Source organism: Telmatherina bonti, assembly GCF_933228915.1.
Source record: "Telmatherina bonti genome assembly, chromosome: 6".
NCBI lineage: Eukaryota > Metazoa > Chordata > Actinopteri > Atheriniformes > Telmatherinidae > Telmatherina > Telmatherina bonti.
Genome location: NC_136624.1, coordinates 34917696 through 34934591, shown reverse-complemented (window position 1 = coordinate 34934591; position 16896 = coordinate 34917696). Strand labels below are relative to the sequence as shown.

Here is a 16896-nt window from a genome sequence, read left to right as displayed (position 1 = left end):
CTGGTTAGGAAAATAAATGAATGAAAATGAAACAGAAAGAGATAGAGAAATAAAAAAACCTCTTTCATCAGGGACATTCTGAAAATAGTTCTTTTAAGTTTAGTAATATTTATCATAATGTTTAAAATGGACTGTGCCATTTTACAGCACAGTTAAAAGTGTTACCTTTTTAGTGGACCCTAATAGAGCTAAAAAAACAACAACACACCTTTCAGTATGAAAACATACAATGCCAGTATGGATGCTGTACTATAACATCATCATACCCCCAGAAAACCATGTATCAGAAGAGTAGAAGAAAAGTATCACATGACTAATTTCACATGACCAGTCTTTTGCAGTTGTGAGATTCCTAACAGAGGATTCTTGAAATGACATGCATAATATATATATATATATATATATATATATATATATATATGTGTGTGTGTGTGTGTGTGTGTGTGTGTGTGTGTGTGTGTGTGTGTGTGTGTAAAAATCTTTATTCCACAGTATGCAATTAAAGAGAAATCTGTAAGAAAGCTAGATTAAGTCTTTTTTTTATTTCTAGTTGTCTTGAATCACTTCCAGTAAGATGAGATTTTGCTGGGAAGTTGCACAAGATCAATGAGGTCAGTCTACCGCTCTTGACTTGGTCACATGTGAATTTATTTTTAAGGGTTTCAATATTAAAGATGGAGAGAAATGTGTTCCTGAAAGGCGTGCAGACTTTCAGCAATAGGTCTGAGACACTTTCAGATGATAGGGATACTTCAAAGCTAGAGGTCTGTCAAACTTAAGGGTTATTAAATGCATTAAAGTAACCCAGAACAACTGTCCCACTTGCTGATCTGGCTCCATTTTTCAGTGTATGCTTCTCCCTTCAGACTTGGAGTCCATGAATGAAAACATTTTTGTTGTGTAACCAGATCATAAAGATAGATCATCTCTGCAGCAGCACTGGCACACAATTTATCTGTGACTAATGCAGTGCTACCAGATGTCAATAAACTACTTTAACCATATTACTGTCTTGCTATTTTATCACATGGCTCTTGCTTTGTTTACATAATGTCCATAAGAATACCTGTTAGATAAGACCCTGTTCGTGCGATCATCAAAGATTAGTGGAGATATATGAACCCTTTGAGTATTTTACAGAGGTTGCAAGTAAAGATATGGAGGGGTCAGAAGTCCATGTTGGGCAAATTATCAGCAAGTATTTCTTTAACTCCAATATATAGTTAAATTATAAGCTCCAGAGGACAGTCCCCATCCATCTTTCCATTATAATTCAGGCCAGGGTCGGGGGCTGCTGCAGGTTATTCCAGCTACTGCCAGGTGAGATGCAAGGTTGCCCCTGGACAGGCCATCACCAGGCAAATACTGAGAGACAAACTAACACACATAAAGGAAAAAATTACAAGACAAATATAAAGGACAAGGCTGAAATGAAGTTATGAAAGATTGAGATATTTGGGCAGTAATGCAGCGGTGCTCTCAAAACAAACAACTTTTTTGTGGAAATCTCTTCATGGATGCAGACATAATAATGAAACTCAACATATTAAAGTGCAAAAAAGGCTTATTTAAATACTACCACGCTTAAATATGAAATATGCAAACAAGACTCAGCAATTTCACTGCCATATATTAACCAAACATCCTTTCTGATACAACCTGGCCGATAAGCTGAACAATAAAAACTTGAACTCCAGAGACCGTCTTTTTTTCTAATAAGTTCACAATGCCAGTATAAAAATGATCTGAGGTTACATTTGCTGACAACTTGGACAACTTAAGCAGCTGTGGAGAAACCATTAATGACAACTGATGCAACATGGTGGTCAGTTTCACCATCTCTAATTTTTAAGTCTTTTTTGTTGGCATAAAAATTGAAAATAATCATTATTGTTTCAGGAATATAAATGCTAGGTATATGTGGCTGTTAAGACCTCCAACTCCTCTGCTTTTTAAGATAAGGCGGTGTCCAGGGTAGTTGCATGTTTGAGGATGCGGTAGATGCACACACAGAAACCTGCAACATAGTACAGACAGAATGATGGGGTGCCAGGCTCAGAAAACACACTTGGCAATGAGGTGACTGTCAGCAAGGTCAGAGGTCACTAGCCAGTATGTAGAGCAGCAGTCACTGCTGATGGACTCATTTTGTTTCCAGTTACACAGCTGCAAGTTACTCAGAATGTCAGCTGACCAAAGAAAACAACCATTACAAAAAAAATGAGAGATGAAGCTGAAAAACATCCAAGGATTAGTGACCATAATTATGCCTATTTTATCATTTTCATTCTGGTCAGGGTTTATGAATATATGTTTGTATTTAATAGTTAGACAAACATGTCCAGATCACCTCCAGACACAGACCTGCACCAATTACCACAAACTAGGCCTCATGTTTGTTGTGTACATGGAAAAGTGTGTTGGTCATATTTTCAGCCTCACTGGGCTCATGTCTGTTCGCAAGTGTCAGTGATGGGATTAATTTTCTCCAGGTAAACAGGCAGGCAGCCATTTGCAGCGAGGTACAGGAATACTCTTCCAACACACACACACACACACACACACACACACACACATTAAGCCACACAAGCCCATTGGCTTCGTTCAGTGGATGTACTCTAGTGTGAAAAAGCAGCAGGTGTGTGTAAACACAGGTTCATCTGTTTGCCATCTGGACAGATCTCCTGTGATCTACACAGTTCTTTCCGTACTTTGTAACTATACTACAAGAAGGAGTATAAGGAACTGTCTCAGTGGTACGCTGGAGTTTCCTTAAAAATAAAAAAAAAGAAAAAAAACAAAAAGGATTTCTTTTTTTTAATTTTGATGTCAAAGCTCGGACTTTTTCCTAAAAACCAGAGGAATGACAATGCAGCATGTGTTGTATGATAACATGACCCATGATGTATCAGAGGTGGGTGTGGGTGGGATGTTTTGGGGCATGTGCTGGATGTGTGACTCCACTTCCTCATCTGATCTGCACTCTTTCATATCCTCTTTTGTCTGACAGTAGCATCAGTCTTGTTCTGTCGTTTTTTCTTTGTAAGAATGTTGTCTCAGTTGCATCTGTGAGGTGTGGGCTGCAGGTGTCCAGCTGTGTGTGTTTGGATTATTTGTTTATCAGTTTTGAACTGCAGGGATCAGTTGTGGTTTTTGGATGTGTCCCTGCGCAATTTATAAGAAATAAAATCCAATTATCAGCTGTGTTTGACCTTTTTATGAAGTTATTTCAGTTCTCTGAGCTAAAATTGAAGAATTTTAAGAGAACAAGACATGAATTATATGTTTGTCTTTATTCAAAGTTAACTTGTGTGGAAAAATATCAAATTTGTGCAATTCAGTGAAGCACATACAGCACAGGTGTCAAACTCCGATCCTCGAAGTTCATAATTAGGTTGACAAGAAGCTGCTGGGTCCATTTGATTTGAATCAGCTGTGTTGAAAGAGGGAAACAACAAAAACCTGCCGGATACCGGCCCTCGAGGACTGGAGTTTGACACCTCTGACATACAGTGATGTTTTGTCAATACTTGTTAAAGATGTTTCTTAGAATAAGCTGCACTGTTGTGACAATCTACAAGTGAACTGTGCAGACCACTCCCTAACCATATTGTTTTCTAGACCTTTTAAACATGCTTCCTTTTTTTTATCCTTTCTGCTGAGACGTAGTAGAAAGAAGACAAAAACGTAGATAAAAAACGAAGAAAAACTGTTCCCTCAGTTGACCTCAAACACATTTCTCAAATTCAATTTCAGTCTGATTTCAAGGCCTTTAGTGATAATGTAAGTAACCTAGGGATGACTTGTGACATGACTTTGTCCAGTGTATTCACATCTGATGGTTATCTGTTTAAATTACCTTGGATGTAGTTTAATTCCCCTTATCTTGTTGCGTCTTTGGATAGACTTTAAAGTTCTGTTGCTGATCTTCAAAGCTTTGAATGGTTTAGGACCAAAATACACGAGAGACCTCTTGACCAAGTATGAACTTACTACACCCCTCAGGTCATCTGGATCCGGTCTTTTATCAGTTCCTACAGTCAGAACCAGACATGGAAAAGCTGCATTCAGTTTCTATGCTGCACATGTCAGTAACAAACTCTTCAAAGCAGCTGAACCACTCAGTTCATTTAAATCCAGGTTAAAACCCCAACTGTTTGCTGCTGCATAGTTTCTATTTAAAGTCCAAAAATTCTTAACCTTGACCATGTTTTTCAAACTGTTCATCTAATGCTCTTTTTTCCCCTATCTTTCTTTTTTTTCATCTTAAATTATGCTTCTTATTTATATAGTTCTATGTAATTATGTAGATTTTTCTGTAAATCACAATGCCTCTGTAAAGCACTTTGAATCAAACGATTGTTAAATTGTACTGTACAAATTTGCTTCGTCTTACACAAAACTCATTGTTTGGCAAATGCTTGTAGGTTTTTGGATAAGCCTAAGATTTTTTTCTCCATCTGTTGATTGTGCTTTGTTTTTAGTTCAGAATCAAAAAGACTGTTTCAGCATAATTTTGGATTTTAATATATTTTTTTAATTTCACATTGGAAAGCTGTCATTTTTCAGTTTCAAAAGGCCACATTCTCTTGAAATGGACCATGCAACTGAACTTTTCAGTCTCTAGTTTTGATTTTTTCTGTGTGCTCTGCTTTCTTTTGTTTTTTACCTCTGCCAGAGGTTTTGTTGTTTACGTTCGTCTGTATGTTTGTTTGATATGAACTTTATGCAATCATTACTCAACAGGTTTTAATTTTTTTTTTTCCTCAATCTAACTTAGATTCAGTTAAATTTTGGGAATGACCTGGATCTCCATCTGAATTCAGGAATTCTTTGAAGCATTCTTTATTATTGAGCTACAGGGCCATTTTTAGTATATATGCATATAACTCCACAATAAATGGTCAGAATGTTTGTTAATAAACATGCAACAAGCACCACAATATAGCCAAGACACTGGATCCATTATCAATATTTAATCTAATAGTATATCCATATAAAATTTGGTTTAATATGTTAGTTTCAGCTGTTTTATTATACAATAACTAAACTGGGAAAAAATGTTTTTTTGTTGGTTTATAACAACTGCTGGGCTCAATGCCATCAACACAAACAGCCTTTCTTAGCTGAAATAAAATAACTGTTTTATTCAAGGGGTCTTCCATACAGTTTTTGAGAAGAAAATTATATTAATTATAATTTGGCAACATCCAAACCATTCTTTACACAATGCCTAGGAGGAAAGACATCTTCATCAGCAATAATCTTACTGAGGTATTTATTTCTGCCCATCGTCAGCAAGGGTCATTAGGTCATTTCCAAACAAATACAATATTCCACTGTGACAAAGAATATTTACAAGTGGACAATGTTCAAGATAGTTGTCAATATAGGAGTGAACATCTTAGCAAGATCACCCCAAGGCCAGAGAAAATAAACAAAAAACAAAAGCTACATCCGAGGTCTGATTTACCATTTCAAATGTTAAAGTTCATCCCTGCTCAGATGGAAAGGGACTAATAAGTAATGCTTGTTCAGAAATGCTTCCAGGATTTCCTAAAAGTAGATGGCAGCACAGTCTGAACCAAGGCCAAAACTTCCTGAACAAAATTCTTTGCACAGTTGAGACCAAAGTGGAGATGTTTGACCATGATGCACAGCACCCCGTCTGGTGAAAGTCCCTAACAAACTGTCGCGCATGAAGAAAACATGTGACAGTTAGGACTTATTTTGCAGCTGTAGGAACCACACACCTTTCAGTCACTGTGTCGACCATAAACTTCTCTTTGTAGCAATGTGTTGTAGACCGTCAGTCTGAAAACTCAAGCTTGGAAAACTTGATCATCAGGACAGTAGTTCCAAGCACTGTGTCAGAAATCTGCAATGGAATAACTCTAAAAAAAATCAAACCAATGTTAAGAACCAATGTGGCAGTAAAGGTCCAGAATTTAACCTAGTTTAAATGTGGTGGTGGAGTCTTGAGAGAGGGGTTCATGAGCTGTAGAGTAGCCCAGATTTCTTCCACAAAAGACACAGACTTTGTACAAAAAGCAAACACTTGAGCTTCTTGTTGAAGGGTCATGTCCTTTTTCTTCTTTTATTATGCTCTGAAATATGTTTTCTTTTCCCCTTGACTGTAAATCCTTTTTACTTTTGTAGTCATTCACATATAAATGAGTAATATTCAATTCTATCAAAGAAGCTGCATTGGCTTTGATGAGTTTTACTTTATTATAAGAAGTTTTGATTGTGCAGGATTTTAATATTAGTAATTTCTACTTGTTTTCATTCTTTGTAATATCTTCTCCCAGCTGAAGGCCTGTGTGGATGCTTCTTTAATTGGCGTCCTGTTAAGCATCCTATTACCCACCTTCCTCCATGAAGTATCCTCAAGCTTTCAGGCATTTCATGTCTTCCGCTTTACTTCTTTATTAACTCCTTTTTACCAGTCTTCTTTTCCAACTTTAAAAAGTCACAAGCTGCACATTGTCTTGTTAAGGATGAAACATTGAGGAGAGATGAGGGTGAGTGGGAGCAAATAGATGTTTCAAATGGAAGGTGAGAGTCTAATGTTGTTCCAGTTATTTTCTTGGAGAAATAGCAACTATGAGAAGACATGTCTCTCTCTCTCTCTCTCTGTGTGTGTGTGTGTGTGTGTGTGTGTGTGTGTGTGTGTGTGTGTGTGTGTGTGTGTGTGTGTGTGTGTGTGTGTGTGTGTGTGTGTGCGTGCGTGGTGGAAGGGAAGGGGGGCGGTCTTGCGGGTCTGGGTGTCCTGGCTCTCTGTTGGTGTGGGCTGGGCCCTCTGCCTGTGGGGGTCAGGGGTTGCCTTCAGGCTCTTGGGGCCCTGGGGTCCGTACCCTGTCTGCCCTGGGCGGCCAGTGCCTGGCAGGGCCGGGCTTTGCCGGTCCAGGCCCGCTTGGGGCCTGATCCCCCTGACGTGGGGGACTCTGGCTCGGGCCCCCCTCTGCCACCTCCTGGGTGGGTGCTTTGTGATACAAACAATTATGCAAAATAAATAGAAAAAAAAGTAAGTTTTCCCAGCAGAACACAGCATTCAGATAATCATTCTGCTTGCTTAAATGCTGGACAAGGCAAAAATAAAAAAAGGATGAAAAATTGGACAAAGTAGGTGAGAAAATACTGGATAATATAAATGTGTGAGACGTGCAGAAGGAAACATTTCAGAGGATCTGTTTTTGTCCGCCAATGTGTAGATGAGTTTGTGTGTCTGCCTTATCTCCTTACTAATCTCTGAAAGGCTTTCCATTCCAACAACCCCCACACTCACACATAAAAAAAAATGTAGTAAGGCTGGTTTTTTGTTGCTGCTTTTTATCATCACACACACTTCCGTTGATTGTTGCTGTTGTTTGCTTTGTGTTAATAATGGATGATTTATGTTCTGTAGTTGGTGGCTGTAGTAAATAACCGGTGACATAACTTTTTGTCATTCATTCAAGTATTCACTCATTCATTCACATTCTATGCGTCATATTCCAATTCAGGGCTCAAGCTGAAGACTACAACCTCCTCTGTGAATGTATTTCCTAATTATGGTGGTAAGAATATTCCATGTTTGAGTACCACATAACTTGCCTTTTCTTCATTAAAAGTGCACTAATGTACTTGTTTCCAAAAACAATTAAGATTGAATGTAAAACATGAATTTAAACAATGCAGTGATATGAAATATGTTGAACCAAAACATTCACAGTATGCAATCTCTCTCACTATGTGATATATCTATGTCGCAGACATAAATGTACGAATCATGCCTTAATGGATGCAATTATTAAATTTAACTCACACTGGAAGATGGGAAATTAATTTCTTATTTAACTCACAGAAAGCAAAACAAAGTTACTGGAAGATATTTATATATTTCTTTCTTTTGCATTACTTTAACTCACCTTTTGTGGCCACATTGAGGGACTAAGTTCACTTTTCTGAAGGGTTTCTTAACGTATGTAGAGATTTCCACTGTAAAAGTTATGTAGTTTCGTCCCATGTGTGGAGACATTTTTCCGTTTTATATTATGCACCATATGGCAAAATCGCAGCTTTTCCACCCTTTTCAAGATTTTTATTTTTTTTTTATATTGTTTTTTGAATAACTGAAGTACTGTATTTGGTCCAACAGTCTTACAGAATCTTACAGTCCATCTTTATTTTTTAAAGACCCAGCCTTTCCAATGTGAGATGTAGGCTGCCACCTCACCTGTCAAACTGTATAGTTAAACTAAAAATGCCGTGTACTTTCCTCACACAACTTGCCTGACATTTTGACAGAGCTTTTTGTCACACTTAACAGTTCATCGCCTTAAGCTGTGTCCCAGCCAGACTTCACTGGGACACATCAACAGTTGTTCAGCATTCTCAGCAGAGCTACAATGGGGATCTATATATGTAGTATTTGTTTGCAGCTCTTGGCAACTAGGGTGACTGAAAGGCTAAAAGATAGCCAACTTGCCTCCCTGACAATGTAAGGTGCTTCACTGGCATGTGTGTTTGAGTAACTGTGCATTAAAATGGAGTGTGTGTTCATGTGCCAGGCTTCCTTGACAAGCCATTGTCACAGTGTACAAGGCAGTCTTGGGCCGTGATTTTCCCTCCTACTGACATGTCTTGTGATTGGCCAAACCTGACAGGAACGCAGCTTACCCAGCCAATAAGCTAACGTCCTCCAGGGGTCCAGCCCCCGGACCAAAATAACCCAGTAAATACACTGCGGGTACTATGAGAACTGGAGCTATCCTACTGGTGAATTCTTTGTGTACAAACAAGGGATTCTTGTCAGTACAGTGCTGCTGAACCATGTTGGCTGATGTTGTCCTCTGTTGGGATAGGACCCTGGTGGTTTATTTGTTTTGTGTTTCCTCATTCGGGGATACCATGTGGGGAGACTGTACATGGAGGTACACAAATAACACTGCTAGTGATGGAAAAGAAAGAGAGCCTTAGAGACAGAGAGTTTTGCCTCTGACAAATTCACATGACAACCTAAAGGTTGATTTGCTGACTGATTTTTGAAAAGAGTTGAAATTTATTCTGGAGTAATTAGCTGTAACGTGTCTCATAATACAAGAATAAATATTCAAACTGAACATGACATGTTCTGAGCTCAAAAGTCTTGTGAAGCCACAAAAATGTGAGAAAATTTTATATATTATTTTACATTTATGACACTATCTAAACAAAGTTTTATTTTTAACTTGGTAAAGTATTTTATCAACAACACAGTGACAATGAGTTTTTTTCCAGAGACATTTATAGATATTTAATTAGGATTTTCACCTGTTTGGATCTTGTTGGTTGTCATCATGTCTACAATTCTTAAATTATATCTTGTTTCTTAATGCTTCACGCAACCATAAAATACACATCAGTACTTTGAATAAGTTATCACTATGGATCGTTTATTTTTATCAGGACATAGGTGTAAGTTGCTGGATAACTAACAATAAATATGTTATCTTCCTCTAGCTGTTTTTGCCTGCTATCTACTTTTTCAGTTACAGAGCAAGTTTACTGTGTGTAGGTGTACAGTTAAAGAAGTAAATGTGCGGATTCATTGTATAAATGTCTGGTTAACAGAATAAGGAATTGCTTCCAGGTTTATGTGCCTTTTTGCATGAATATTTGTAGGTGTTACTGTATGCAAATGTTGCTGAAAAAGAGGCTGGACCAAGGGAGGAGTTAAGCATCAGTGAACAAAAGAGGGAAAAAAGCGATAAGTTTACTGGATACAGGGCTCTCCTTGTTGTTGCCCTAGACTACGACATTCAGGCTAATTTAGGGGAAGAGGAGGAGAGTGGTAGAAAGAGGAGGACGGGTAGGAAGCTGAGCTGGCAGTTAATCTGAGAAGGAGGAAAGTGACTAATAGCGACTGCACTCTGCCTACTGTAAGCTGGCTGATGTTGGGAGGAGTGGCGTAACAGTCAGTATAAGCAAGTTGGCCGAGCCGGCAAACATCTCTGCTGTGTTTTGACACGTGGAAGAGCAGATCTCACCTGGATTCACTATGTTGTCTTTTAGATAGCAGGAGACTTACTGGTAAGAATCTTTAATTAATACATGTTGCACTGTTGATACAAGTATCCAGTTGTTGGTATTAAACACTTTCTGTCTGTAATTTCATTCAGAGATTTTCCATGTACATGAACAAATTGAAGCTGCTGTTTTTAAACTTGAACACAAGTAGTCAGAATACATACCCAGACACAGAAGGAGATTTTGTTAAATTAGCGCCAACAGTCAACTAATTGTGACACATTTCTTTTGACCTTAAAAAACCAGAAAGAGAATCTGGAGTCATTGTTATTCGAGCTAAAAGGCATATTGTGATTGTAGTTCAGTCTGGTGGGTTCAGTGTTTAATTCTGAGCAAAAATGATTCAATGCAAAAAGGAAAAATGATTGACTTAAAACACTTTTGTCAGGGTGTCATTTGTGGTTGGAATGCACTAAGACATCATTAAGTAATGACACACCTACAATACCAGAGGTTCGCTCAGCTTATCTCATGATCTGACAGCGAGTACCTGTATGTTCACGTCTGGTAGGTGCTGCACATTCTGTTTACTTGCTTGAGTACTGCACATTGTTGGATGTTTAACCAGTTATGTCAGACAGAGAGAAGCCTTTTGTCGTATTTTACATGAAAACTGGCTCTCAGCATTACAATATTTCAGTCCTATGAATTGCAGTTTCAGTGTTTTTTTTTCTCCTGGGCTGCCTGCGGAGGAAGTTGCTTCACAACTGACAAAACTTGGAGTCGTGAAAACTCATAGATTGAAAGGGGAAGTGATGCATTGTGGTTATTATTGATGATGTTGGTCTTTTGTTTTCCATGTTGTTGTGCTGGCCTTGTATTAGATAGTGATGTAAAAGTGGTATGGCTGATAACCTGGTGTTGTCTTTTCTGTGAAATCTGTGAAATGTGGAAAATGCAGGAAAGCACCTTCATTCTGGGAACAGTTTCCATAATTAGATTATTTTAAAGAAGACAGGCTCAGTGAGTCATACATGATGTTTTTGAGTTGGGTTGATTCATTTCAATGACATTCTTAAAGTTGGTTACTAAGCTGAAATGTTGGATTTAAATGGTTCAGGACATGAAAGACTTTTTTTTTGTTAGCAGATAACGGCAGGTTTTGTTCACCTCAGTATTGCAAATGTAAGACTACTGACCATCTTTTAGGACTTGCCATGCATCAGTTTGTTACTCCCTGATATAAAAATAGAGAGCAATGTTTAGAATATCATACTTGTGTGCGCACAACTCTATTTTTGTGTTCTGGAAACATCCAAGGTGAACTGGCTCAAGTCTCCACTGATCTGAACAAAATGCAGGTGTTAAAACAGCTGGAGGCCAGATATAGTGGAATGTGCTACCAACTTCAATAGCCAGTTTAAACTGATTGCAAAGAGTCAGTTATGAAGGCATCAGCAATTTACATTTTAGAAAATATACAGAATAGAAGAATCGATTAAGCGTAACGTCATGTCATGTGTTCGTACTCAAGTCTTCTGACATGGTCTGTTGCTCTCTTTGCTTCCGCTGTGGAAATTCTTTGCTTCTAAGTTCTTCTAAATGTGCGTAACACACCTGCAGCTTCCTTTTCTTTGATACTTCACCACTTTCTCTGCTGCCTTTTCATGACTTCCAAAACTATTCAGTGTTACAGTTATTCATTTAGTCTGACCATTTTATAACAACATTGTTCTCTCTTTTGTTTCTTGTCTCATATCTTCATCTCCTGTCCTCATCCCTCATTGGCTTCATCTGACCACTGGCTCCTCAGCAACCAGACATGTAGTGGGCAGAATAAGCAGAGTGTATATCTCTCTGTGAGCTCTCTTTTCCTCTCCAACAGGTAATTGCATTTGTTTATATGTTTGTATGTGTGCCTAGATGACTTTATCTATGCCAAGTGGCAACCTCTGGCGGTTATAAGAGAATCCAATGCTAATGTGACAAAATATGCAGTTCACTCGTCATCCACTAGGATTTTCTATTGAGTCACATGTTAAAAAGGCTAACTTCACAGCAGAAATAAACATGTTTCCAGCCTGGTATAAAAAACATTTTAGATGTAATAGGTCACGTTTACCTTCATGACAACTATGGGTTGAGTGAAGTTTTTTTTATTTTTATAAATCATCCGTTGATAACCCACTTCATCTCAAAATTTGGCGTGTCCTTTTGATTGACAGGTTCCCTACATCCCGCTGCAAGAAAGCCGAGTGTAGCACAACTGCAGTTTTTAGCCAGCTAGCAGATTTTAGCTTTAGCCCATCTACCTCTGTTAGCTGGTTAGTTTCCGATAGCTCCAGGTTAGCTTGGTTAACTCTTAGCAAACCTGTCAATAATCCCGTTTTGATGTTATGATATGGGAAGAAAATAAAACAATATGAGGAGACAAACCCCCTGCTCCTGTGAAGAATAAACATGTGTCAACCATATAACCTCCATTTCCCACACGCACAAACATGAATGAGATGAAAATAGAAATTAGAATCCAGTTTGATGTGTATTCACAAAGCCTTGTATACTACAGGAAGGTCATACTACAGCTGCACAATATATCATTAGAGCATCGTCATCACAATGTACATGTGTGCAGTAGTCACATTGCATGTCCTGCAATGTAGGAGGCTAATGAACTTGATGTTCTCATCAATTTTAATGGTACCTGACACAGTTTTGTTTTTTTGTCCATGGCACCAAAGAACCTTTATGGTAAAACACAATCAATGCTATCAGATTATAGAATGAAACATGTAATCAGGACCTCAGCACATTAAAAGTAACAAATAAAAAATACCCAGAATAACTCAAATACAGACAAGAACCATGCTTGTAACATTCACAAAAAGAGGTAAGATTAGGACAGGTTAATTTTAAGCAAAATGGCAGGAGTCCTGCATAATTTGAAACCCTCCCTGTTAAAAATTCCTTTATTTTTTCATTTTGCAATACGTATCGCAGGGCTAGAAAGAATTGCAATGTCATTTTTTTTAACCCATAGTGCATACAGATGTAAGGTGGTAACAGAAAGCTTTTTTATAATGAAATTAGCAACTGACTTAAGAGTTAAAAAGTGAAAATGATACTATTTTGTGTCTCTGTCTGTATGTCCGAGCTGAGGAGTTTGGTGTCCTCTGTTGCTAAAGGATACAACTGTTTGTATTTGAGCATGTGTTGGTGGGAGACCATAGATCCATAACCTGTATTTCATACTTCTAATTACAGCTTCATTACGTAATCCTACCATCCTTGTTTGCTCAATGTGATGGTGGTGGTTTAAGAACTATTGATAGTAGAGATCTGATTAAAGCAGAAAGACACACGTATATTCAGCCTTTATGTGCATGCTCTTGGGCCAACTTACAAACACACTCAGAGTGATACACACACATACACACATGCATGTAAACAAAAAAAAAAAAGCACGCTGGCTCAGGGGAACAGGGTGTTCCTGAAAAGGAGAACAGAGAGCAGAGCGTTATTTTAGTCATTAGAGCAGGCAGACAGGCAGCTTGATGCAGAAAGTCTGTGTTTGTGTGCTGTGTCAGTCATTGCTGCTTTTTCTTCACCTCTTGACATTAACAGGCTAAAAGAAAATCTTAAAAATGAAGTTTAAAGTAGACCTGTACAAAAAAAAAAATCAAAGATTAATATTTAAATTTGGCATTTTTCTTCTAGTAATTATTATTGTAATATCAATGTTACATACACCAATTCATTGGCCTGCAGTCAGTGTCAACATCTGTATGCTTCTCTACCTGTCTTTGCTCTCACATCAACACAACTAAAATCCAGATAAATCCAATTAAACAGTTTTGTTTCTCTTATCAGACAACATAAGAAAGCTAATGACTTAACTGCTATTAAGATGAAAAACAAGTCCTGTTTTCATGTTGGGATCTTATGTAGACCTTGGAAAACAAGTTGTTAAAGGTTCTTTTAAATAATGAGAAGTTATGAGCAGAATTAAAGGGGAAAGTAGGGCTGCATATGAAATTGCACCACTCTGGAGATAAAATGTTGGCTAATAGTATTGAACACTATTGATATGTAAACATAACTTTCAAAGCACTAATGCTGACTCCTAATAAAAGGAAGGCTTAAAGGTAACTTGCCTGAACTTGTGAAAATCAATGACATGAGAGGCTGACTTATTACCAGCAGACGTTAGCTTAAGATTGGCGGAGAACAAGATTACACAGTATGTTTTGCTCTTGTGCCGATAGCAAACCTAACATGATATGCCTATTGGTGTGATAGCACAAAATCCAATTCTGAATACATTTGTGTCTTAATCAGAAATGTAAGGACTGTGTTTTGTAATTGGATTACAGTCAAGACATTAGCATTCCATCAAAATCTTGCAGGAAGTGAGACTGTCTTCTTCACTTTTCAGAATGCTGCTTTGCTAATTTTGACCCCAAATGAGCTGGGTTTTGCCACTAAACTAATTATAAAGTCTAATGTTGTTCCAGTTATTTTCTTGGAGAAATAGCAACTATGAGAAGACATGTCTCTCTCTCTCTCTCTGTGTGTGTGTGTGTGTGTGTGTGTGTGTGTGTGTGTGTGTGTGTGTGTGTGTGTGTGTGTGTGTGTGTGTGTGTGTGTGTGTGTGTGTATATCTGTTTGTGTTTTCTTCCTCTCCCTCTTTGGTTTGCCAAAAAGTCTAGACATATGCAGTGAGTTTCTAAGTACGCAGGACCTCAGTTTCCCACCTAACTACTACCCACCCACCCAACCTACATGTCAGATTGGTACTGCCTACATCTCACCGAAGAGTAATTGAACACAGGCACGTGGTGCTTCTCACATGAAATGCCCACAAGTGTCAAGTTAGCTGCACAAGTTACTAGCTATGATCAGTATTAGCTGTGTGGTCACTAGAATATTAATTTAGATTAAAAAAGGGTTTTACTCTTGTAGCTTTAGCATGATATAATGAGCTAATGTTGTCAAGCTAGCAGCTGTTATTTGGTGAAATCAAAAGAAAGCAAATGTACAACCAACACTATTCTTCTACTTGATTGTTTAACTCTTTATTTCTTGAAAAAATTCTTTCTGAATCATGGATTTATAGTTAAACCAATCCTAATATTAGAAACTGCCATTGAATAGTATAGCAGAGTCAGTGATGCAGCGTCGAAGGAGGCAGGGAAGGAATGTGATTTTGTGAGTTGGTCTGGATTAGCATATTCATGGCACTCCATCGAGTGAATGAGGGATGAAAAATTAAAAAAAAAAAAAATTATATCCCTAGTAATTCAATACAATTGTGAGAAGAACCGATGAACTTTATTTGCGTTAGTAACTGGTGGAACGTGTCTTTGATGCGTTTGTGTTGATAGTTGATCTGGTCAGGTTGTGCACACTTTCTGTTGTCCAGAGAGGTTGAGATATTCATATGACCTTTAGTGACCCTGTACTCCTACGAACTGTGCATTGCTGGTTTACATGTTTCCTACTTGTCAAAAAAAATCTGGGTGTGAATTGCCTTTGAAGTTACTCTGAAGCTTCGGCTGCAAAACTTGATTCTGCACATATGTTTTTATTAGAGGACACAGACTGTGTGTATATCCCATGCATAAGTGCTGCTGTCAAAGAGGCCTTCGTTGGCTTTGCACGGTCACATCTAAAAATACACACTCACACAAATTAACACCATGTCTCAGAGCACAGGTGCCATGGCCCTACACTTCCCTTCTGAGTGTGAGTGTGCTTTTGTGTTCGTTTGTGATGTGTATTGCGTTGCATGAGAGGAAGGCTGTCATCACACAGTATGTTTGAAATGTCACTCTGTGACTTGTGTGCGTATTGTTCACGTGTGTTCGTGACTAATATGTGGCACGATCCAGAGCTAGCCTTTGACCTGGGCTTCCTCCACTCTGCTTCCTCCTACTGGCTGTCAGCGTTTGAAGTGAAGGGGCCATGACAGTACAGCGTTGGACACACAATGGCTGCTGTGTGCTCCTGTTGCGTCACAAATGTCCCCAGTGGATGTTAAGCAATGGGAGGGCGTGTAGGAGATCAAGCTGCCTAGAAGTGGTGTGTCATCATATATCAGGAAGTGATATCTTGTCTCTTTATGTATAATATATAACAGAACACGTGTGTTATGGCTTCGTCATCGCTGGAAGCTCTGATGCCTAATGCAGATGTATTGGGTGATAATAAAAGAGAATGTAAATATTAAAGCCCATCCCTGAAAAAAAAAAGATGATTAACTAAAATGGGTGAATTTTGAAAAATCATCCATGGGGAAATTTTTTTATATCAAAGATTCAAAATGGGATAGTTTATTCAGGTACCAAATTGTCAACAGAGTAAACAAGTTTGTATACAAATGTTCTACAGCTTTAAAGGAAAGTTGCATAAAACATTTATACTATAATAAGAAATTTCACCATCTTCTTTTGGAAATATGCTTATTTCATTCTCCTGTAACTATAAACATGAAGTTGTTTCAATGATGGAACTGATTATGTCCCATGTGCAAAAAAAAAAAAAAAAAAAGATGCTGATTTGAAGACCAGCTGGATATAAGTAGATGCACCAACTATTGGATACAATAAACGGGAAGCCTTTTAAATGGTTCCTCTTCAGTAAATTACATCTGCTTTTAAATGACAGACAATGCATCTAATATTACTGGAGACATATCTTATTTGTCCAAGTTGGATTTTGCAACTTGTATTGAGCTGTCATACACTAAATGTTAGCCATCTATATTTTGTTATTAGGTAATATATTCATGTGAATGCATGAACCCATGAAGAATAATGTCAATGCTGATGTTATGTATGGACAATCAGCTCTGGAATAAACATTTGAATGACTACAATTTTGAGACAATATTGGCCAATAATTTTA

The 16896-nt window shown here is 37.9% G+C and overlaps 1 protein-coding gene across 2 annotated transcripts in view; it reads left to right on the top strand.

Annotated features, from left to right (window-relative positions):
• The first annotated feature begins 549 nt into the window (after positions 1 to 549).
• Positions 550 to 16896, top strand: part of tfeb (transcription factor EB) — a 33866-nt gene continuing 17519 nt past the window's right edge. For both annotated transcript variants that reach the window (XM_079241484.1, XM_079241483.1), the window contains exons 1-2: positions 550 to 611; positions 11804 to 11875. The gene's annotated coding sequence lies outside the window, so the exon portion shown is untranslated. The remainder of the gene's footprint in view (positions 612 to 11803; positions 11876 to 16896) is intronic.